The following is a 25,734-nucleotide window of genomic DNA, read 5'->3' on the forward strand; positions in this document are numbered from 1 at the left end:
GACCGAGGCTGGAGCAGGGCAGGGAGGCCGCAGTGGGGGCTGGGTTTGGAGGGGGGTGGTTTGACATCTCTAGTGGTAAGTGATGGTGAGCCCGGTTCCCGCCGTGGTGGCCACGGACATGTGTGGTGGATAGCCTGCTGCAGCTGAGTCATCGAGGAACCCTGGGTACAGCTTATTCAGAGGCCAATGGAGACTACATACCCTGATCACAAAGAAAGAGGACTTTGCCCCACTTGATGGCCTGTTCAGCAGGCCGCATGATCAGTGTCCCTTAGCTGTTGAAGTTTTGACTTGCGGGGGGGCCCGAAGTTAATCTGTGGTACAATTTTGGGGAGTAGAGTTTGAGGATGATTCCATGAATATGAAACAATCTAGAAAGTCAGGGGTGTGTGGAACAGCCCAAAGCAGGGCAGCTCCGCCACAAGGTCCAGTCTCTAACCCAACGCTGCTGCCACTCAGCTCTGTGGCCTCGGGCAGCCACTGCCCTTCTCTGAGCCTCAGTTTCCCTATCCTTCTAATGATCTCTAAAGAGATCTTCGGGCTCTTCTGCTCGTTTAGTGAGAAATAACATCCTTGCTATAAATTCTTCCATTTCCGAGGTGTCCCAGCACAGGCCCCTCTGAAGAAACACTGTAATGGCCACTTAGAAGAAACCGGGGCATGGGCCGTTTCCATAACTGACACCTCGTTAGGGAGATTAGCACTGGAAATTACCTCCTGGGGAGGTTACAGAGGTTCAGGAGCCCTCCAGCCAGAATAAAGTCACCTTGTAAGGTAAAAAGATTTAAAAATAAAATCCAGTACTTGATTACAGCATTAGGTCAGTGTTTCTCTGCGCCCCAAGGATAAGCTCCATGGTGGCTGGGGTTCTGCTTCTGTGAGAAGGATTGGCTGGCTTGAAACATCTCATCCCCAAAAGTCAAATGTTTCCTTTAGTGGGAAGCAGGGCTGGGAAGGAAGGAGCTTCTGGTTGCAGCTCTAGAGAGAGAGGAACCTAGGAGTCCTGATAGATTATTTATGGTTCAGCACTCCTAGAGAGTGTGGATTTTCGGAGCTGACTCCTCCAGCCATGGCCAACAAGAGCAGATCACTCATGAAATAGAAATGAACAATGGCGGCCAGGCACGGTGGCTCAGGCCTGTAATCCCAGCACTTTGGGGGGCGGAGGTGGGTGGATCACGAGGTCAGGAGTTCTAGACCAGCCTGGCTAACATGGTGAAACCATGTCTCTACTAAAAATACAAACATTAGCTCGGTGTAGTGGCAGGTACCTATAATCCCAGCTACTCGGGAGGCTGAGGCAGGAGAACTGCTTGAACCCATGAGGCGGAGGTCGCAATGAGCCGAGACAGTGCCACTGTACTTCAGCCTGGGCGACAGAGTGAGACTCCATCTAGAAAAAAATAAAAATAAAAAATAAAACACATGAACAAAGGCCTGGTTCTTCTAGTACCCATTTCTGACACCACATGTCCCAGGAAACATGTGGCCCCAGACAGCCTTCATTTCCTGCTCTCCGGACAGAAGGCCACTCAGTCTTGTTTCCTTTATTTGCATAATGTCAAGAAAAATGAGTCACACCAGATTGTCATGTGTTAAGTAATATTGGCAAAAGGTTTCCAACTGAGTTTGGAGTTGATTTCTTACCAAGGAACAATCACTCACTCTATTGCTGATTTATTACGATGTGAATGTGATCATTCTCTGAGTCTCAGTTTTCCATCCATGAATCCTTGTGATTTTTAATTTTTCATGTAGGACTGTTACGAGAAGTAAGATTTTTAAATTTCCAGAACAGAAATAGGTAAGGGAAACATCTAAGTGTGACTCCTCCAAAATCACTCTTGCTTCCAATTTTGTCTGCTGTTATGGAGGTCAGTAACTAAGAGAAAAAAGGAGAAAACACATCAAAAAAAAAAAAAGACAAGCCTGAACGTAAAAATAATTGGACTAACCTGCCAATTATTTTACAAAGAATAGAAGCCCTAGTGTAGTGGTGCTGAAACTTTTAGAGTCACAGAACTTTGCAGAATCTGATGAAAATCACATCCCCCACGCTCCTATGGACATACAAATATATACTTGTCTTTGCAGGTCATTTCAGGTGTTCAAAGACCCCTGAGGCCCCACCTAAGGACCCTATTAAGAACCTCTGCTCTGGAGAATAATAAAATGTTGAGCCTCTGTTTCCCAATCTGTGAAGAGGATATAGCACTCACTCCCAGCCAGGTTCGTGGAAGAGAAGGAAGAAGCTACATAGACCTGTGCTGTTAAAACATATTGGTTCTCTGCCTGGCAGACATGTAATATTGATGCAGTTCTATTACCATCATCTGCCACAGTCGTTCCCTATTCTGCTTCATGGGATGTAAATTTCTTTACAAGACAGAAGCGGCCCTGTCTGTGAAATTGCCAAAGCAAACGCTTCTGGTAAGCCAGCACTGTAAGTTTTCATACTTGACTGTTAGAAATGTAATGAGTCCCCACGGAGACCAAAGGGAAGGCTGGAGGTAGCTCTGCAGGCTCTCAAAGGGTAATAACTGCTGGAGCAGGAACGCACCAAATGATACCCTTGTGGTTTTAAAAGTCAATGTAACTTTCCAAAGAGTCCTCCTTTCTCCCAGAGTAGGTTGCAGTATTTGAGAAATAAACCCACTGAAACAAAATGTTGTTTGGGGAAAAAGCTCCTGATATATCGGTTAAAAACTAAAAGCTTTTAATGTATCAGTAATATATTAAATAGAATCATCCATTTGGTGTAAGGAACCTAACTGCAATTTCTGCAAATATCACCAGTAAAATAAAGGGATTGGATTAGACTTCGTTGTCCTTTAATCTTCCTGGGTTTGCAAATCCTTTCAGAATTAGATATAAGATATGGTTTCTGGCCCCAGAAAATACATATTTACTAGACATGTAACTCTCACCTAATTTTACTTGCAATTTAGGGACTTTACAAAATCCTGGCAGTCCATTGTGGACCACTAGGTTCATGAAAGCTAAACTACCCACTCTCTAAGGCTTCTTCTGCCTTAATAGGCTTCAGAGGCTTCAATTCCTTCACCATTTTGCAGAGCCTCTGCAAGGAGAGGAAGGAGCAAAGTGTTCTTCCTACAACTGCTGTGAAAATAACCATGCTTTAAACACTCAATTTAGGTTATGTTTAGAAAGCGTAGTCCAAATAAGCAGCTCTTCAGGACAATGGCATAAAACTACAACTTGACATTTTTTTTTCCTGGAAGACAGCGAATGAGAAGGATGGAAGGCCTGGATAGTGCAAGATAAAGAATGGGGGGGGTATGGTCAGAACACGCAGATGGCACAGTCCTTGAAGAAGCGAGTGTTAAGGGTCTCAAGAAAGCGTGGGCAAGCAGCAATCTTGCCTCTGTGGGAAGTGGTAAGGGAAGCTACGCAGCTTCTCAACACACAGAGGGGTTCTTCTGATGGTACCTGTAGCAGGCTTTGCTGTTGGTCATAAATATTGACTGCCCCTCCCTGAAAGAGGATGATATTTCTCCTTCTCCTTGACATTAGACTTGGCCATGCTATTTGCCCTGGCCAGTGGAATGTGCAGAAATGTCATCTCTCACTTCCAGGCAGAAGATCTAAGAGCCAGCTCAAGGTTTACCATGTGCTCTTCTCCCCATCCACAAGGCTGGATTCTAGGCCTACTGCACCCTCAGTGAAGGGAACGTGGGGCAGCGCTGCAGTCAGCCTCTCAGGCATCAGGTGAGTGCAAGAAAATATTTTTGATATTGTAACCCTGTGAGATTTTGGAGTTGCTTGTTACTGCCGCAGAGCCAAGCTTAACTTCCTGATATACCATCCTCCTTTGGGAAGGAAGAGAGATGGATTGCAGCACCAGCCAGCGTCTGAAGGCACTATGTGCACCCTCCTCTTTCCATCCTCCCCACTCCTGACACTGTTAACAGCACCCTCCTGTCATGGTTAGTACCAAGTGTCAATTTGATTGGGTTGAAGGATGCAAAGTATTGTTCCTGGATGTGTCTGTGAGGGCGTTGCCAAAGGAGATTAACATTTGAGTCAGTGGACTGGGAGAGGCAGACCCATCCTCAAAGTGGGTGGGCACCATCTCATCAGCTGCCAGCACGGCTAGAATAAAGCAGGCAGAAGAAGGTGGGAGAAGCTGACTTGCTGAGTCTTCTGGCCTTCATCTTTCTCTTGTGCTGGGTGCTCCCTGCCCTTGAACATCAGACTCCAAGTTCTTCGGCTTTTGGACACTTGAACTTATACCAGTGGCTCTCTCTCTTTCTGGCCTTCAGCCACAGACTGAAGGCTACACTGTCGGCTTCCCGACTTCTGAGGTTTTGGGACTCAGACTGGCTTTCTTGCTCCTCAGCTGGCAGAGGGCCTATCGTGGGACTTCTTCTTATGACTATGTGAGTCAATTCTCCTTCATCTATACTTCCATCCTATTAGTCCTGTCCCTTTAGAGAACCCTGACTAATGCACCTCCTCATCCACTATGACCCAAGGAACTGTAGAGCTCAGCTAAGAGCAAGTAGCCCATCAGTCATGCCCCCTGTAGCAGGTTGAATGATGCCCCCCGAAAAGAGATGTCCACATCTTAACCCCCCAAATCACGAATGTGACTTAATTTGGAAAAGGAACCTTGCAGATACCATTAAAATTCTCCATATGAAATCATCTTGGATTACCAGGATGTGCCCTAGATCCGAGGACAGGTGTCCTTCTAGAGATGAAGAGAAGACAGAGGATATGGAAGCAATGCAGCTACAAACCGAAGAACCCCTAGGACCACCAGGAGCTTAGAGACTCAAGGAGGCTTCTTCCCTAGAGCCTTTGAAGACAGCCTGCAGGCCGGGCACTGTGGCTCACGCCTGCAATCCCAGCACTGTGGGAGGCCCAGGCAGGCAGATCACCTGAGGTTGGGAGTTTGAGACCAGCCTAACCAACATGGAGAAACCCTGTCTCTACTAAAATACAAAAATTAGCCGGGTGCGGTGGCGGAAGCCTGTAATCCCAGCTGCTTGGGAGGCTGAGGCAGGAGTATCGCTTGAACCTGGGAGGCTGAGGTTGCAGTGAACCAAGATCGTGCCATTGCACTGCAGCCTGGGCAACAAGACTGAAACTCTGTCTCAAAAAAAAAAAAAAGAGAGAGAGAGAGCCTGCAGCCTTGCTAACACCTTTATTTTAGACTTCTGGTCTCCAGACCTGTGAGAGAATAAATTCTGCTGTTTTAAGCCACCCAATTTGTGGTAATTTGTTACAGCAACCATATAAAACTAATAATTTCACTTTTGCAAAATAACTTATCTTCATTTGTTCCTCTCTTTGATATACTTCTTAAAGGCAAGAGCTACAAACCAGTATACTAATGGACTGGGGAAAAAGCCTACTTTCTCTCTATCCAGTCCCCGGGGCAGGGCCGCAGTTACGTTGAAAGGGAGGGAGAATGCCAGCTCACAAAACCTGACTGCTCCACTTCCTCTCCAGGGGAGACAGCAGCAATGAGAGAGGCTGAATCCGTGATTACGGACTATGCAGAAAGTGAATCTCAAAATAAACAGCTCCTGGAGTCAAAGCTCAGGGGACGATGCATAGAATTTTAGAGTCTTCAGGACAGAGAGAGAGCATATAGTTCAACTTCTTAAGGCAGAGTTTTTAGATGTACAAGAGGGCAAAGAATTTTCTATATTTGCATATGTTTTTGTTTTATTGAGGACTCTGAGGCCTGGAGAGCAGAGAAATCTGTCCAGGGTTACAAACTAGGGGCTGATACCAACTTCACCACCCAGTGCAGGAGGGCTCTTCTTCCACCTCTGGGGTCCCGCCTCTGTGTTGCTGCCCCCAGAATGGGGGCTTATTACATAACAGGTCTCACTCCCGTAGGTCCTTCATAAGCCCTCAGCTCTTCTGGTCTGGGGACCCCACTCCATGTCATTTTAAGCATCTTAAAATGCATGCTTATCTCATATCAAATGTAATTTTTTCTCTTTAAAAATCTCATGGTTCTTTTATAATTTTTGCTTCTGAAAGTAATTGCCTACAAACAACTTGCTTGATTTTAGATTTTCTACAGTTTTCAGTAATCATCATACAAACCCAGGAAAATCTAGCCATAGATTGTTTTCAAAAGCGATGAAATTTATATGAATGCTACATTTCATAATTGATAAGATTGGCATTATGCTTTCTGTTGTACAGATTTAATTAACATTTTTATTAATTTCAGGTTTGCCTTTTAGTGTTTTGATTGGGAAATATTTGGGGAAGCCCTCACATGAAGGATGGTCAACAGGTGTTAGCAGGTAAGGTAGACAGAACTGGGTGGCAGTGCCTGAAATGTCCAGCAAACATCTCGGCTTGTGGGGCTGAGCGTAGGTGAGGGAAATAGCAGGAGACTGGATTTTCAGCACTGAGCCAGGCACTACCATATCCATAATCTCCTCTGAGACTTGGAAACCAAGCTGGGGCCAGGTGACAAATGACTTCACATGCCATTCTCCCTGCTGCCTGCCACTTGTACCTTGGGCAGCTACTGGGGACATTCCTGGTTCTGGATTCCTGACTCTGAGCAGCTCTCTTAACATGGGTAGGAGGCCTGTGCTTCCCCACACCTGTTTCCATCTGTTTGTATGGCCCAGAGCCACTTGAGATAGGGCCTTCCTAGGAATAGAAAATAAGACCAGCATCATTCCAGGGCCACAGTGGATGGGCTTTCCCCGCCCAGGAAATGACTGCTGCATTGATCTCTGTGCCACTCAGGCCAGGGCACCCTTGTGGGGAGGATTCCAGTCTGCATTGCATCAAATACCTAGGAGAGGGAAAAGCCGTTTAAGCTAAGCATATGTTTATTTGATTGAAACAAATAACTCTCACAGGCCACAAACGAGACAGGCAGACAGATGTTTCAAGCGGCACCTCATCAGCTGATTGGGCCATCATGCAATATCAGTGCACAGAATAATTCTGGGAAGATTCTAGGAAGGGAAGTTGGCTATCTTAAAATCTCTCCCTTTGGGATGAATTTCACAGCAACCACTTCAGATGGTAGTAGCGACTGATTATCCCCATTTTAAACCTTAGAACAGAAGGACCACTCCCCCAGTGATACCAAACTAGGAATAGAAGCCAAGAAGACCACAACCCAGGTCTTTAGACTCTGAGATCTCTTTTCGTTGAGCTTGGCAGAACTACCACTCCAAAGACTCACAGCCTCTCAAAGAATGGTGGGAGCCTGTCACAAAGACATAGAAACTGGCTTGAAAGGGCACCTGCTGGTCAAACCTGGGACAATTTATTTATCAAAATAAATAATAATGATAATAGTTGTAACGTTTGAGTAAAATAGAAATCTGTAAGTCCACACTGATACAAACAAATACACAGAAAGAAGAGAAAGCTTTCTTTATAGTAAAATGACAACTGGTAAATGTAGACATAATGGAATTAGAATCACCATTTAGCAACCATCATAGTGATATTCAGCCAAGAAACATCAGTACATGTTAGAACTAGTGGGTAAATGTTTAATAAGAAATGGGAAAATTTCATACTTTCAGAGTAGCTCCAGCCAAATTCTTATTAACTACAAACAGAAAAAGAGTAATTTTACAATGAATAGTCCTGACAAATACCACCTCAACTGAATAATCAAAGTGAACATTGGCTGGGCACGGTGGCTCATGCCTGCAATTTCAGTGCTTTGGGAGGCCAAGACTTGTGGAGCACTTGAGCCCAGGAGTTTGAGACCAGCCTGGGTGATATGGCAAAGCCCCGTCTCTACAGAAATACAAAAAGTTACCCAGGTGTGGTGGCGTGTACCTGTAGCCCCAGCTACTTGGGAGGCTGAGGTGGGAGGATCACCTGAGCCTGGGAGGTCGAGGCTGCAGTGAGCCAAGATCACGCCACTGCACTCTAGCCTAGGTGACAGAGTGAGACCCAGTCTCAAAAAAAAAAAAAAAAAAAAAAAAAAGCAAAACCAAAAAAAACCCACAGTGAACATCACCAATAATGGGTCAAGTAGAAATCACGCACCACCTGATCAGATGTAAATATCTTGTCAAAAATGCACCTCTCAATCTAATCTGGAGAAAACATTCAACAAACCCAAACTGAGAGACATTCTATGAAATAATCAGCACATCCAATCAAAAGTGTCAGTTACGAAAGTCAAGGAAAGATCGAGGAACTCTTCTGACTAAAGGAAGCTAAAGAGACATGACGATTACATGCAACAGGTGTTCCAGGATTGGGTCCTTTTGCTAGAACAAATATTATTTGAATAATTGTCAAAACTTAAATGGCATCTGAGGATTAGATGGCAGAAATGTTTTGATGTGAATTTCCTTATTTTGATGATTGCACTATAATTATGTAGGAGAATGTCCTTGTTTGTAGGAATTACACACTCAAGTGTTTAGGTTCAGGTTAAAAAGTCCTTTGTCTATTTCTGCAGCTCTCCTGTAAGCATGTAATTATTTCAAAATAAACAACTTAAAGAAAATTCCCAGGCACAAGTGGAAGCGGGGGATATTAAATATATTTTTGTCACTTCTTCCAGGAAATAGGTTGCCTTCCTCAAGGACAGGGTAGTAACCAAGGACAAGCTGTCAATTGAGACGGCTTGGTTTGCTTTTAGAAAGCCCTGTTTGCAGTGAATGTCTGCACATCAGTCCTACATCCCCAGTAGCTTAAATTTATGAGACTTCATTGTCGTTTACAGTCAACCTTTAGTTAACAGCAGCTCTTTCATTTTACCTTTACATCTGACTCATTCAACAAAAAAAATTTTCTGAAAAACAAAACACTGAAGAGTTCTGAAATACCTTCGGTCCCCCATAAGAACCTTTTAATAAATGTGGTTTTTTTTAAAAAAAAAAATACAAAATCTAAGTCTGTAATGTCAATGCTGGTTTCCTTAAAAGGGAGAACAACCAGAAATGAATGTGCTATCATCCAGCATGTAAGATAAACAAAATCAGCACCAGCTTACCACCACACAGAGCAACATATTCCTGTTATATTCTCCTTGCTGTCTACTGCTTTTCTGCTAAATTATGAATTTCCAATGAAATGTTATACAGTGTATGACTCTTCTGTCTACCAATAGCTGGCTCGCCCTCCCTCACTCCGTCTCTCCTTACCTCCCTTCTTCATTGTCTTCATGCACCTGTGGAGATCAGAAAGTATGTTTTTCTTACAAACCTTAGGAAAACTATAACACCTAGTGAACCTATAATTAATATAAACTGGGAAAGGCAGACAAGAAAGAAAATGAAGATTGTGAATTGGATGAGACAGGCAGTTAGCACGTCTCCATTTCCTTTGTGAAAGGCAAGTAAAGTCTGCAGACATCAAGTTCTCTCTGTGTGCTGTGCCTAACTTGGATCTGTATTTCAACTCTCCTTTCTCAAAGAAATGCCATGTCCTAGGGATGCTTGGAGCATTTCCGCAGCATTCCACAGGAAGCTGCAATGACCCTCCATCCTCTCCAAGTAGAACAGGCTGTCTCCAACTCACAATCTCACTATGTTCCAAAAGTTCTTTTTTCTTTTCTCTTTTTTTGTTTTTTGAGACGGAGTCTCACTCTGTCACGCAGGCTGGAGTGCAGTGGCACAATCTCGGCTCACTGCAACCTCTGCCTCCCGGGTTCAAGCGATTCTCCTGCATCAGCCTCCTGAGTAACGGGGACCACAGGCATGTGCCACCACGCCTGGCTAATTTTTTGTAGTTTTAGTAGAGACGGGGTTTCACTGTGTTAGCCAGGATGGTCTCGATCTCCTGACCTCGTGATCTGCCCGCCTCAGCCTCTTAAAGTGCTGGATTATATGTGAGCAACCGCGTCTGTCCCCAAAAGTTCTTTTTTAAAGTATCATTTAGAGATTGGAAATAATGTTACAAATTATAATTAGATTTCCTAATTAGCCACCAAAGCTCCCCATAATTAGTGTATAATGTAACCAATACATACACAAGCTAATGTAAGCAAGCATGGATGCGCATGCACACACACACACACACACACACACACACACACACAGCCTTCTACATATACAAAATGAAAACAATAATAGAAAAAAATGCATAGTATATCCCCTACATCAACAATAATAGAAAAAAATGCATAGTATATCCCCTACATCACGCTTCAACAAGCTTCTGTGGGCTAGCCTGGGAATCTAACCCAACATTTTTACATTGATTCACTAGGAAAAAGAAAATCAAATCCAATTTAGAACTCAGGCCTTTGGATACATTCCTTCCCTATCCCATAGTTCCTTCTCCCATCACATCTCACCCTGCAACCCCACACCACCTCATCCCTGACAAGTATGGAATACTCTTCTCAGCTTCTCAGGCCAGAGCTACCTCTTGAAAAGGAAACCTCATTCCACAGAGGACTTCACTCCATCACACACACACACACAAACACAACACAGACATACGTACACACATACACACACAAACACAGACATACGCACACACACAAACACAGAATGACTAAGGTGGCATTTTCCAGTGACGGCTGTGAGACAAGCATCCATAGTTCAGAAGCTACATTAACATAAATGATGCATGTTCACAAGCGGCCCCTTCACTTGGAATTCTGATATGGACAAGAACATGGTGAGGGGGTCATGCTAAGCCAAGCTTTCATTCATTCCCACAGATAGAGACCCCAGGCCTATACTCAGTTTTATGATACTGTACTGTGATCTTTGTCTTGCTGTAATTTTGTTTTCTCTATTTCTGGCATGCTCTGTTTCATTGAACACAGAAAATATGACATGTGGGCAGAAAATGAGGCCTAAAAAGAAATTTAGGAAAGCAAATATCATTTGTCATTTTACCTCTAGATAGGCATTTCATTTAGGTCAATTTTCTAGTGAAACTTGGTGAAATTCTCTTGTTTAAAACATCTTTAGAATAGTCTAATTCTCATGATGATGAGGAAAAGAAACAAGAAGAGGGAGGAGAAGACCTAAATAGCCATTGGTACCAACTCATTGCTGTAACCACACACAGCTATAAATTTATTAGATGTGACACGATTTAAGTTTCAAAAAATGAAAAGAGCATTGCCAGGATGATCTCACTGAAAGTAAAAATGTCCTTGAAATTCTTATTCTGTGACAAAAAATGAGGGCAAATCTGTCTGGTATTCTCTCTCCTTGTTCTTCTTCAAGACAAAGTTTCTAAAATAATCTCAGACGTGGTGTAACATTTGCCAGACAGCTGTTCTAGGGAATGCCAAGAAGATAATCCTTGGGTCTATCATCGTCTTTTGTATTTTTTCTCCCTTCAGTACATTCTGGGTTCAGGCCCGCACATAGACGCCATGTTCAGAAAGTTTAGAAAGTCTCTCTAGGGAGACTTGATGTCTCTGGAGGTCTTTTATGCTGATTTTACTGGCCTCGTTGAGAAGGCAGTTTCTTGACTTCTTGGCAAAGGGATTGACCTTAAGTCTGTTTCTAGAGGGCAAATGTCTGTCGAGATGAAGCCGTGGCTGAGGCTCACCACTCAGGGATGCACCTGATCTGAATCCTCTCTCTCCATCCCTGAGATAGCTCCCATGGACGGTGAGTGAAACTCTGAACCAGGAATTATAGATTTGTTCATCTTATAACTAGAAGAAGACCCTAGAGGACATTTAGCTTAGCATTCTCCCTTCCAAACTATTGGTGACCCTCACTGTCCAGCAGAAATGAGTTTTCTTTTTTTTTTTTTTGAGACGGTGTCTCGCTCTGTCGCCCAGTTTGGAGTGCAATGGCGCGATCTCGGCTCACTGCAAGCTCCGTCTCCCGGGTTCACGCCATTCTCCTGCCTCAGCCTCCCGAGTAGCTGGGACTACAGGAGCCTGCCACTGCGCCCGGCTAATTTTTTGTATTTTTAGTAGAGACGGGGTTTCACCATGTTAGCCAGGATGGTCTCGATCTCCTGACTTCGTGATCCGCCCGCCTCGGCCTCCCACAGTGTTCGGATTAGAGGCGTGAGCCACCGCGCCCGGCCAGAAATGAGTTTTCTAGAAAACAAAATTCTTTCTCTCAATGTTCAAAATCTCATGCATATTTTAATACTTATGACTTCATATTTCACTTGAATGAGTGTGATGATTAAATTTGGGACAGAGAGAAAAAGAATCTTGTGTGTTTACACAAACCTAGTATAAAATCCTGAGGTCAGCCCTTCCCTCAAATCTTCAAAACACAGTTCTCTGATGATGCCGCTTCTTCAACCTTCGTCATCTGTCAGAGAACAAAACAGACTGTTACTAGAAGAGGAGACAGAGGAGCATACAATATGGACATGGGACTGGAAAACAGACACTGATCTGAGGCAGAGGCAACACGAGAAACGTTCATAGCTGTCTTTCAGGTCCCGACAGATGGACCCAGGAAGCCAGATTTCTGGCTGTGGAGAAATTGTTCTCTTGTCACCAGGCTTTCTCCAGTTCTACCATGAAATAGTTGTTTAGTTTATTAGCATTGCCATAACAAAAAGCCACAGACTGGATGGCTTAAACAACAAAAATTAATTTTTTCTCAGTCCTGGAGGCTGGAAGTCCAAGATCCAGGTGTCAGCAGGCTTGGTTTCCTCTGAGGTCTCCTGACTTGCGATGGCCAGCTGCCTTCTTCTGTGTCCTCATGTGATCTTTCTCCACTATGACATTCGTGGTATCTCCTTTTGTGCCCAATTTCCTCTTCTTATAAGGAAGGACACACCTGTAGTCCCAGCTACTGGGGAGGCTGAGGCAGGAGAATCGCTTGAACCTGGGAGGCAGAGGTGGCGGTGAGCCGAGATCTTGCCACTGCACTCCAGCCTGGCAACAGAGTGAGACTGTGTCACAAAAAAATAAATAAATAAGGAGGGACATAAGTCAGATTGGATGAGGGCCCACTTAAATGGCCTCATTTTTCACTTGTTCACTGTTTTCAAGGCCTTATCTCTGAATACAATCACATTTGGGGCACTGTAGGTTAAGGCTTCCATACGTGAATTTTGAGTGGACACAGTTCAGTCCATAACAGAAATAATTCTTTTCAAAATAAGGTGCTAAAATCCAAACAATTCATAGGATTTCAGAGTTTTTTAAAACAAGTCAAATAAGAAGTATGATTGAGTCCATGATATCTTCACAGGCCCTGAGCTCACAGCAAGTGAACGATGGTCCCGTTGAAGTAAGAAAGCCTAAGTCTGTCTCTTCTGACCAAACCTCTTCACCTGGGTTCTAAGGCTCTTCCAATGTGAGCTTGGAACTGAGACTGGCACTCACCAATAGAAATATAATATGAGGCACTTGAGTAGTTTTTAATTTTCTAATAGCCATGTTAAAAACAAGTTTGAAAAACAAGTAGACTTAATTTTAAAATATTTTAACTCAATATGTTCAAAATATCATCATTTCAATATGTAATCAGCATTTAAGAACTGTGAATGAGCTATTCTACATTCCCATTGCCACACCATGTCTTCAGGTACTGGTGACTATTTCATGCTTACGGCACATCTCAGTATATCCCAATATCTCATGTTTACAGCCACATTCCTCGTGCTCAGCAGCCACGTGTGGCTGTGCAGATGTAGGGAGTGGCCAGGTCTACAGTGGTCCAGGAAATTGACCTGTGTTCTGCTCCAGTCTGAAGTCTGAGGGCTTACTGAATGAGCAGGATGGGCCTGCAAGGAAAGAGGTATCATAAGGTCCTCAAGAGCAGTCAGTGCCTTTGGAGATCTTTATGGAACTCACAGAGTGGCCTAGAGACTTGTGAATGGAGCCCTGTCACACTGGTGCCTTTCCAAACTCAAGACCTTATGGGCTAACCAAGAAGGTGGCTCAGGAGCAGAGCAACCCAAGAAGGACATTGACCATCCTCATGCCTCTCAGCTCTGACTTGGCAAATAGCCCAAGAAAGAATTCTTACCTCAGCCCTCCATTCTTCCACTGACTGGTCCAATTATTTAAGCCCACGCCCAACAGGAATCAAATAGGTCTACTGAGAAATGTTATATTAGGTTACCTCCCCTCACAGCTCTTTCCTCTCAGGCCAGCTTTCCAGGAGTCCATCACTGAGGGAGTGGGAAGAAGGATGTTTTCCTGCAGACCAGCAAGTATCTTATGATGGTGTCATATAAGAAAATATTCATTGATACAGAAGTGAATATTTTCTTATATGATTGGGGGAGAATTCATAGTTGGTGAAAAACTTTGGAAGTCAATGGCCTTGGAGGATTATTGACTTGGGAAAATTGTATGGGAAGTTGGAGGGGTCCCCACTCCCCAAAGGGTTTTAAGGCAAGTCTAGTGGCAAAGCAAGTGGCCTAAAAGACAGACCAAGGCAGCTTTCTCGCTGCAACAACACAGGCTCTCTCCTGTTGCCTGTCCTAAGAGAAGTCACCTAAACATGTCATTAACTAGGAAGAATTGTTAAGATTATCTACAGAGCTAAGGCTTTTGCCCTAACAGCACATTCCTAGTACTGACATTTCCCACTTACATGTGATTTCCGTGATGTATAATAAAACGTTTGATCCCCAGAACATCCCTGTGAGGTAGACTAGAAAACTGAGGCTCACTGAGGCAGCAAAGTGAGTGTGTTGTAGAGGATTGCAAAACCAGTCTTACCTCAGGTCTATATAAATAATATACAGGGTCATTGACATGTTAACATATCTCCATGTGTAGTAAATAAACACTTAATAAAAATTGGTTGAATGAATATAAAATAAGAAACTGATTTCCTTGAAATTTCTCAGAAGACAACATTTCCAGGTTCAAGTGTGCTCAGAAAAATGGATCAAAGTGTCTTTGCCTGATTAATATTGTTTAGGAACAGCAGAAGATATTTTCTTTAGTCTAGATTTTTAAAAATAAAAATACAGAGGTGGCTTGAGAACACCCATCTCCATTTCTCCAGGCTTCTTGCAACACTGCACAGATACTCCAGCCATGGTGTTTAACATTAGGCAAAGCAGCCTCCATGGGGAAAACGTATTGTCCACGTTTGACTTTGACCATCCACAGAGGCAGGGCCAGCCCAGCAGAAACGGTGCTTGGCATGTCAGCCTCTACCAAGGGCTGTGCTTTCCTCACTTACCTGGAGATAGGAATTTCCGTTGAAAAAGATGCTAGAAACAGGACCAAAGGAATTGAGTAGAGGTAACTGAGTAGGAGGAACAAACTGCCGAAGAGAGAAAATTGTCTCCCTATAGACTATTTTTATCCTTCAGGTTCTGATCCACTATTCTGGTCTGGGGGGAGGAGGGAATCAAAGGATCTCTGACACTGGGTGTTCAAGCTGAAAGAAATCTAGAGATACCAATAACAAGAATAACCAACACGTGTAAGTCCCAGGCATAGTCTAAACACTTCACCTATATTAACTCATTCAGTCTCTGGCAGGTACCCCTGCGGCCCGTCCTCCTCTTCCGTAACCCCATCTTGTACAAGCCCAAGTTCCAGTGTTCACATCATCTTTGGGAGAGCCAGGTGGATGCTCATCCACCCCCATCCCGAAGTTGTGCAACCCTGTGGCCTTTTGCCCATTTTACAGTGGGAGAAACATCACATATCCAACACCCTCACTTTACTGATGGAGAAAGTGATAGTCAGGAGCTTATCACACAGCAAGTTATTGACAGAGCTGATTCTAGGACCTTTGACCCCCTCAGTTTTTGAGTCTGGTGCTTGTGCAGTCTGCCACGTGCTGCATTTTGGAAGCTATGAGTGAGTGACTCCAGCATCCCTACCTTGAAAAAGCTCACAGCAGAAAAGGGAAGATACTGGTAACACAGGTACAGAAGCACCATGACACCTTCCACCTTCAGGTTCTGGTTCATGGTCCCATCACCCTCTTGGTTACACTTGGTGTCCCCTTCCTCAAGTCTCTCCTCCAGCAGGTCACTACCCCTTTCATCTTAGCAAATGTCTGTGCTACAGTTTCCTCACCCAGAGGGTGGAGATAATAACAGAATTTATTCCTGGGATACATATGGGAATTAAATAAGTTAATATTTCTAAGGCAACTAAAACAGTGTTTGACACAGAGTGAGCATAATATTTGGTGTTTTGTTAAAATGCTGGATTATTAAACAGCCTCCTAGCTTTGTTCGCCTCCTCCAATATCAAACATTCTTGCTGAGACACAAGGCTGCTACCACCTGCCAAGCTCACATTGCCTGTAGTAGTAGTTCTCAAATGTTAGTTCGCACAAGAATTTCCTGGGGTGCTTGCAAAAAATGCAAATGTATGAGCCACTCCCTGAATTCCGGTTTAGGAGGTCTGGGGTGGAGCTCAGAAATCTACATTTTCAACATGTATCCACAAGGGATTCGGATGTAGGTGGTCTGACACCACAGTTTGAAAGAGAGGCCTCCTAGGTAAAGCCCACCTTTAGCGTGGCATTCACTGACGCTGACCATCTGGCCCTTGTCCACCATCCCAGCCTCACTGCTCAAAACCCCATGCCCTAATCCCACAGGCCAGACCTGCATCAAGAAAAATAAAAAGTCACATTGCATTTCTCCATATGAGTGCTGTGTTACATGAGAGTAGAAAAAAGAGCCGAGGTGACACCCAGCGAAGTCTCCATGGTCATGCCTCGGGGTTGTCATGGGAACCACATCTCTGTGACTCACCCCAGAGTGAGAGGAAAAGCTGAGAGGGACACACACACCTTGTTTCTGAGTTTCTGTTCTTTTTCTGAATCACAGAGACCAGACCCCTTCCCTTCTTCTCTTAAAGTAACTCAAGGGATGGTCAACTCTAAATTGGAGCAGAGGAAGATGAGAAGGGGCAGAACAAAAACAAAAATAGGCCTGAAGCCAAGGGGACAGCACACCAACTAAGACAAATGCGGGCACTTAAGGTCTAGGACAATCCTGCTCCAACCCATTAACTCATCCAAAGAGAAACATCGTTTCTTCTCTCATGACAAAGCAACTTAAACTGATTCCATGTTGGACTTCCTAAAAACTACGTCTTGACGACTTGGGGTCTAGTCTAAGAATTGTTTGTTTGTTTTTGCGACAGAGTCTTCCCTTGTCACCCAGGCTGGAATGCAATGGCGCGATCTTGGCTCACTGCAACCTCCGTCTGCTGGGTTCAAACAATTCTCCTGCCTCAGCCTCCCGAGTAGCTGGATTCCAGGCACGTGCCAACATACCCAGCTAATTTTTGTATTTTTAGTAGAGACGGGGTTTCACCATGTTGATCAGGCTGGTCTTGAACTCCTGACCTCAAATGCACCACCCGCCTCAGCCTCTCCAAGGGCTGGGATTACAGGCGTGAGCCACCACACCTGGCCTCTAAGAATCTTATAATATCCTTTTTTTCCAATGTTAAAATCCAAGCACATTTAAAATTTTTTGAGTCAGACCGAAAGAAGTCCCTGTTAATTTTCAGTGAAGAAACTTTCCTGCTTGATGGATTTCAGATCAGACCTATTTTTATATATATATATCTAAACCTGACTTCCTCAACCATTAGAAGAGCAAACTCCATTCTCTGCCTGTATGAGGTTGAATAGCATCATTCAACAAGCATGTCAATCCAAAATCTTACAATATGAACTTATTTGGAAATAGGGTATTTGTAAATGTAATTAAAATACGCATTAAGATGAAGTCATACTGGATTGAAGTGGGCCCTAAATCTAATGTCCTTGAGAAAGAAGAAAAACACACAGAGAAGGAAGTACTGTGTGAAGTCACAGACATACAAGGAAGAAGCTGTGTTGACAAGGGAGGCAGAAACTGGAAAGGTGCGGGGGCAAGCCAAGGATTGCTGGCTTCCAGGAGCAGCTAGGAAGAGGGAGGGAAGGATTCTGCCCTCGAGCCTTCTGAGGGAGTATGGGCTGTGGACACCTGGGTTTCTGGCCTCCAAAACCGTAAGAGTGAACATGTCTGCTGTGTTTTGTTTTTGTTTTGTTTTGTTTTGAGACAGAGTCTCACTGTGTCACCAGGCTGGAGTGCAGTGGCGTGACCTCAGCTCACTACAACCTCCGACCCCTTGGTTCAAGCGATTCTCCTGCCTCAGCCTCCCAAGTAGCTGTGACTACAGGCGTGCACCACCACACCCAGCTAATTTTTGTATTTTTAGTAGAGACGGGATTTCACCGTGTTGGCCAGATGGTCTCGATCTCTTGACCTCTTGATCCACCCGCCTCGGCCTCCCAAAGTGCTGGGATTACAGACATGAGCCACCACCCCCAGCTGCAAGTCTGCTATTTTAAGCCACCTTGTTTGTGGTCATTTGTCACAGCAGGCCCAGGAACAAAGCAGCCCAATGGCCCCTTCCCTGATGACAAAATGTGCATATTCTGCAGGCTCTCAGGTTGATCACTGGACAATCATCAGGTCAGTTAAGCATGAAAATATCACTAGGATAGCTCAGATAATAGAATACTGTGAAAAGCAGTTTTACTTTTGAATCACAGAATTTCTTTAAGCAAAACCGTCTTGGGCTGGAGTTAGAGTACCCTGCTGGAACCAAGTCCTTCTTTTGGTAACAGCATTCCAATTTCTTTTAGGGGACTTCTCTCTCCTTATTGTGTGCAGTTTCAGTGGGGTTGTCCCAGTTCCTCAATATCCCCTACCCGAGGAGCTGCCATATGACCTAAGTTTTGCTGCCTCGACTTCTTCTGGGATTTTATCTTGGACCGAGTGAGACCAGAAGGAAGAGCTGCAGGGGACTGTCCACCAGGACCTGCTGCCTGGATGCTGGGTATTAACCAAGGTTAACATGGTTAACACCATGTAGGAGAACAATGGTTCTCTTACTCCATCCTCTGAAAGACTTCCCCTTCTGCTTGAGTTGGCCAGACACAGTTTTTATTGCCTGCAACCAAACACTAATGAAGACACCTGCCTGCCTGCACCCAACCCACCCTAAACCCCCTCATCCTCAAAGGCAGAGGGAGGATAGAAGAGAATTCCTGAGACTAATGAAATGTCACAATTGCCCCCCACCCACATCCTACACACACACACACACACACACACACACACACACACACACACACACGGCAACATCTGTTGCAAAAGTGCTGCAAAAAATACATTGTGTTTTTTTCCATGTGCTTTGTATTTAGGTCTTTAATGTAAATTTATTTCAGAAATCAATACAGTGCTAGGCAAGTTTTCTCATCTTTCTTTCTACCAGACAAAACGCATGACGCAACTTGGTGGGTTTGCCTTCCCTCCATATGCGTCTTTTGCTGTAGGTTTGGGGTTAAAGTTCCTACTCAATCTTAGCAGCTATATTCGTTACCACTTGAAGTACATTTTCCCCTCTCTTTTTCCGTTGTTTTTGATCTTTGGTTTTCACTTAAAACATTTGTTATAAGATCCCTAACATCTCTTGTGGAAATAGATTAGATGTAAATTATAAATAAATAGGCATTCATAGAGAGATCAAGTGATCTCCATAAGCCGTATCAAGTGAGATCCATAAGTGATAGAAATTTAGCTTCCAGAAGCATTTCATTTATTCCATGGACAAAGTTGAATTGGGATTGGGAAGAACACGGATCACCAAATGGAATACACCCCGACCTGTCTTCCTGAATGTTGCTGGCATTTCAATGTTATCCCCAAACTCTGACACCATTACCTTCAAAGACCTGCCTTAGACCCCTGAAATAGGTCCTGCAAGTGTCCAGCAGCATTCACAAAATAAACCAGAAAAATTCCTAAGCTGACAGAGATCCAGGGGGCAAAAGGCCATGCCACACCCTCGCCTCTCACCAGAAACACGTGAAAAGCACAGGTCACGTTGGTGTTTTTTTGTTTTGTCCTCATATTGTTGAACTGAATCGATGTGCTCACCTGAAAGAGCTGGCCCATTAGGAAGGTACTTCGTTGGGTGACTCCATTTGGCCAGAGAAAAGTGATCTTTGTTTTCCAACCCTTTCTCCTGTCCCAAGGGCCTGAAAATAACACCAACGCCAACTTCTCTCAAATCTGAGGAGCTATTGTACAAACTTGAATAAGTCAGTTACTCTTTCTTTGCCTCAGGGACTAGGAAAAACAAAACAAAATGAAACATAGGCAGGACTGTTAGCATAAACCAGACCAGGGACCTGAAAAGATTAATATTTTCCATGGTCAGATGAAAGATGGTACCTACATGCGAAATGGCTCACTGTACATTATTAAATTTCTATTACACTCGAATTAGTTATAGAGTGACATTTTGACTGTTTCCTCTGTGTAATTCTCATAACTCCACCTGTCTGACATTTCCTTCCTCTCTCAGGTCCATATAGAACAGGTCCCACTTTGTAGGAGAGAGGCCACCCTGCAGAATTTCAAAACACACACCAGGGGAGGCCGTTGCTGAGGCACATGTGGGAAGTTTCAAACACTCACGGATATCAAGAGGTTAATCGCCCCCCAGGGCTTGATCATTGAAGAACTACTCATCGAAGAACAGAGAAAGTTCTTCATAAAAAAAGAAAAAGAATTCCAAATCCTTTCACCTCCTTATAGCCCTCAGGGACAAAAACTCATTGAATAACCAAGTAGACACGTCCCTCATGATTTGAGTGGCCACTCGGAGAAAAAGCACAACAATTAAAAGCTTAGCACCCATTGTCCAGAAGAAATGCAGAGAACAGAAAGTGTACTGGTAAGGGGGAGAAGGATGCCAAGAACAGAGATTTATAAAAAAGAAAAGGGAGAGAAAGAAAAGAAAAGGCAATGACCTCAAACAAACATAACCTTTACTGCACAGAAGCTAGTGACAGGCAGGATGTGGAGGAGGTACCCAGGCCCCATCCCCATCCTTCACTTGGGTCATCGCCAGAGGTTCAGATGGCATGTGTTTGACACTGGGCAGGCTCTAGCACCTACCTCACTGTAAGAGAACTAGCTGAAGCACAGTTTTCACCGAATGCAGATGCTTCTGTCTTGGACAGATCCAAGGGCCATTATTACCTGCCCAAAGTCCCTGAGGATCTTATTATTATGTGGTGAAAGGAGGAGGGACCTCGCCCCCTAACCTGGAGCTATGGTATTGTAGTGTCATAAAAGGGTGGTGTTAGTGCCCAGCCCTGAAGCTCAGTCATCTGCATCTCTGCCCATGGGAGCCAGTGGTTTTTGTTTTCCCCTAACGTACCCCAAGTGGCAGAGAAAAATGAAATCAGACCCCCAGATACGTGCCAGAAAGGGTCCTGCGTATTCTATACATTCACCCCAGCCTCCCTCTCACCTACCCCCGAACTCAAATATTACCTAAAGCCTAATGTTGAGCTTAAAAATGCATGCAGAGGCCGGGCGCAGCGGCTCACGCCTGTAATCCAGGCACTTTGGGAGGCCAAGGTGGGTGGATCACCTGAGGTCGGGAGTTCGAGACCAGCCTGACCAACATGGTGAAACCCCATCTCTACTAAAAATACAAAAAATTAGCCGGGTGTGGTGGTGCACGCCTGTAATCCCAGCCACTCAAGAGACTGAGACATAAGAATAGCTTGAACCTGGGAGGCAGAGGATGCAGTGAGCCGAGATTGGAGATTGCACCACTGCACTCCAGCCTGGGCGACAAAGTGAGAGTCTCAAAAAAAAAAAAAAAAAAAAAAAAGCATGCAGAATTTACATCCTACAACTTCATAATGAATCTTTGTATCTTTGTTTTACTATCCAAATATTTCAAATTACTTACCACTAAGTAAACATATCCCATGAAGATACACCAAACTTATCCTGTGGTTTAATGTACTTCCCTAGGCCACCACTCCAAAAGGGGACCATGTACCCCAGTTTGAAGAGCCTGGTCTTAAACAATCACTTATCTTGAAGAAGCAAAGATCTGGCAATCAGTCTGTAGACACATCTGAGCAGTTGCCCTATTTGTGTGTGTGTGTGTGTGTGTATGTGTGTGTGTGTGTGTATGTGTGTGTGTATGTGTGTGTATGCGTGTGTGTGTGTGTTGTTGTTGTTATTGTTGTTAACAATAAAGGTTGTTGACAGATGAGCAACATTCCTATCACTCTGCAAAAGCTAAAGCTTCTTCAGTGCTCATGTTTAATCCCCCCAATTTTAAAATGGCCTCCAAAATTTTGCATCATCTGGCCCCTCCCCAACTCTGCAGCCTCATCTCACATTGCTGTTGTCCTGTTGATAGCTGTGTTCTAGCTCTTGCTTCGACCCCCATCCTAAAAGTAGTGCCTGCCTTGCTGCAAATTCTTCTACTTCAGTAAGAAGTAAATGGTTCCACTCTTGGTCCATGTGAATCTGAGACCCTTCTCTAATAACCTGCCTAGGATCCCTGTCTAGGACTTGCTCTCTCAGGGGGCCTTCCTTGCCACCAGTCCTTCCTCCTGCCACCCTCACTCTACAAGATACTATGGTTGCCCTCCCCAAGACCCATCCCCTCTTTCCCCTCCTTCAGAGCAGCTATGTCAGTCTCATAAAATTGATCCCATCCTAGCTCCAGGATTTAAATTAATCATTTAGATTAATGCGTAATCCATTTCCTCTTTCCACAGTTCAAAGGTAGGCACATGACTTCAGATCATGCAGTCAGACAAAAGCCCAGGATGGTTAGAGGAGGAACAATTAGCTCTCTTTCTCAGCACATGGAACAGCAAAGCAAGTATTCTGGAGACTCTTAGCAGACAACGTGTAACCAAAGTAGGAGCCTGTCTTAGGGTAAAGCTGACACACAGAAGGCGGAGCAGAGAGAGCAAAGGAAACTGGGTCATTGGTTACATCCCCAAGCTACTGAATTAAAACAATGTTAAGATTTACTCTCTAAAATATTTGTTTCCAAGAGTCAGCACCCATCATCCTTATTTAAGGCAGTTTTATTTGGGATACAGTAATAGATACATTTCCTGCCCATATAGAGTTTACAGTTCAGTCAGGGAGAGAGAAAAGTACATAATACCATGAACGGGAGGAAATATTGGATACTAAACGGCATAGAGCTGGACCACTTAATCCAAACTCGGAATCTAAATGTGGAAGAACTGACCAAGATGTGATGGGTGGAAAGCAGGCAATATGATGGGAGGAAGAAAAATAAGAGAAAGGGTATGGAGTTCCACACAGAGAGAACAATATGTGCAAAGCCTGGAAGTAAGAGAGAACATGGTGCATTCATGTGACTAAAAATCATCTCATGATTTGGTCCTATCTTAAAAAGCAGTCTCCAAGAGCTTGGTTATCCTGGATCCTGCCAGTCTCCATCACTTTTAAGTTAATTGCAGCCTGATGGCCAGACCCTGGTGCCATCTTCAGCCAAAGGTGTTTTGAATGAGCAGTACTAGTAGAGGCAGCAGGTACTGACCTACTGGGAGCCACACACAGGTATCTACACCCCACCCCATACTCCTAGTACTAGCCTAAGACTTCTGGCAATCCACCTGCTCCCAATCCTTCTTACCAGCCAGGATTTGCATATGAAGTTATCAAGTCAGAGAATTCCGGTGGTACCCAGTGATAGTCTATCTTCATCATTCGTGGATTCCATATTTGCAAATGCACCTATTTGTAACCCCAAAGTCCATACTCATGGTGATGCAGGACAGGCAAGCCCCATAATTGAGGCTTAGCCCAGGCAGGTTCTTGGCTTCATCCAGGAAGAATTCAAGGGTGAACCCGCAGTGTTAAACAGCGGCTCTGAAGCAGCAGAGTGTACAGCAGCAGCAGAGGTACTGCTTTTTGCGGAACAAGAATACTCTATACGCTGTGTGCCCGGAGTATCAGCTTAGAGGCAGTTCTGCACTCATATTTATACCCACCTTTAACTATATGCAAATTAAGGGGCGGTTTATGTAGACAATTCTAGAATGAGAGTGGCCAATCCTGGCTTGCCATGCTAAGGGGCAGTAACTTTTGGGTGTCGCCATGGCAATGGTTAATTGACAGGGCACACTGGCCGGTGTATTTCATGAGGAGATGCTTCTGCCCCCAACCTGTTTTAGCTAGTCCTCAATTTGTTCCAGTGTCCAAGCCCCACCTCCAGAGTCAAGTTCCATCTCCTACCTCAATGGCTCTTTCAAGGTAATTCCTGGACATGCACAAACAGGTGAAATATTTGAGACCCACGATGCATGCATTCCCAGCTGAGGTCAAGCAAGGTGATGCCCTGCCTTCTTGTTTTGTCTATCATACTGTAAACAAATGTCCTTTTTGCAGTCCATTTAATGCCATGTTTTTTGCATTTTCATGCGGTGATTTAAAGTGGTCCCCAAGCAGATTGCTGATGTGTTATCTAGTGTTTTAAGTGCAAGAAGGCTGTGATGTGCCTTAGGGAGCAAACCATTTGTGTGTTAGATAAGTTTCATTCAGGTAGAGTTATAATGCTGGTGGCTATGAGTTCATTGTTAATGAACCAACAGTGTATTTAAATATGGTGTCTTTAAGCAGAAACACCCACAAAACAAGTTTGTATATTGATCATTCACAAAAATGTTGTGACTAGTGGCTCACAGAAACTGAAGCCTGTATTTCCCCTAGAAGCAATGGCTCAGTTTTGCTAATTCAATGCTCATAGCCACTTTATAAATAGAATGTAATTACTGCAAATAATTAGAATAGAGCCGGGTGCAGTGGCCCACGCCTGTAATCCCAGCACTTTGGAAGGCTCAGGTGGGTGGATCACTTGAGGTCAGGAGTTCGAGACTAGCCTGGCCAACATGGTGAAACCCCCTCTCTACTAAAAATACAAAAATTAGTCGAGCTTGGTGGCAGGTGCCTGTAATCCCAGCTACTTGGGAGGCTGAGGCAGGAGAATCACTTGAACCTGGGAGGCGGATGTTGCAGTGAGCCAAGATCACGCCACTGCACTCCAACCTGGGCAACAGTGTGAGACTCCATCTCAAAAAAAAAAAAAAAAAAAAAGAAGAGACTCCATAGACTTATACAGGACAGGACCAGGGGCGGTCTCTCTAGCTCAAACAAAGGTGTAATCCTATATGAGTTAGTATAAGTGCACTGCTGTAGCAAACAGACCCCAAAATTCATAACAATCCAATGGATGTTTACTTCTTAGTCTTGTATCATTTTTGAGCTGGTGAATGAGCCAGCCCAGGGGCTCTCCTCCACTCAGCTCCACAGGAATCAAGGCTGGATGAACACTGTCATTATAACACATGGCTTTCAAGGGTACCCTGTGCATTATCCTTATTTGCCTAAGACAGTGAAGAACACATAGGAGTGAACCTGAGAAGTTTTGATGAACCAGGCCTGGAGGTGGTCCCCATCACTCCTACTCATGTTCCATTGGCTACCATTCAGTCACATGACCATGCCTAGCTGCAAGGGAGTATGGGAAATATATTTTGTATGGATGACAAGGAAGACGAGAACAAGATGGCCTTGGCTGCTTGCTAGCAGTCTCTGCCACAGTTTGTTTTAAAGACTCATATTGAGTCAGATTCAGACGAGACCTACAATTGTCCCAGGAAGATCCATAATTTGTTCCCTTCCCTTCAGTTCTTCTTGAAATCTTTGTTCAGCATTTATTTTGAGGTGAAACCGAGATCTGTGGGGGGATTGGAAGGAAGAGAGTTACCCCTTGACCTGTGGAAATACTGTTCAAACCCTTACTCTGATTCTTGAGCCACCTTCAGAGGTGATGAAGATGTCTAGCCCCTCCCTAAGGCTACCTCAAAGTGTAGCATTTTCCTAATCCTCACGTAAATCAGCACCTACGGGTGCAACACAGCTCAAAGCCAGAGGGAGAATCCATAGGCCCCTATCAAGAGTTACCTCTGGGACCAGGTATCTCCCATGGGAAGTACTCAG

General features: G+C 44.2%; 1 long non-coding RNA gene across 1 annotated transcript in view; it reads right to left on the reverse strand.

Moving 5' to 3' along the window:
- Positions 1 to 6,184: 6,184 nt before the first annotated feature.
- LOC129033485 (uncharacterized) overlaps positions 6,185 to 25,734 on the reverse strand; it is a 60,863-nt gene continuing 41,313 nt past the window's right edge. Inside the window, exons 3-4 of the long non-coding RNA XR_008501590.1 lie at positions 12,149 to 12,233; positions 6,185 to 6,799 (exon numbers count right to left, since the gene is read on the reverse strand). This is a non-coding gene — a long non-coding RNA (uncharacterized LOC129033485). The remainder of the gene's footprint in view (positions 6,800 to 12,148; positions 12,234 to 25,734) is intronic.

The sequence above is a fragment of the Pongo pygmaeus genome, chromosome 2 (assembly GCF_028885625.2).
Source record: "Pongo pygmaeus isolate AG05252 chromosome 2, NHGRI_mPonPyg2-v2.0_pri, whole genome shotgun sequence".
Classification (NCBI taxonomy): domain Eukaryota; kingdom Metazoa; phylum Chordata; class Mammalia; order Primates; family Hominidae; genus Pongo; species Pongo pygmaeus.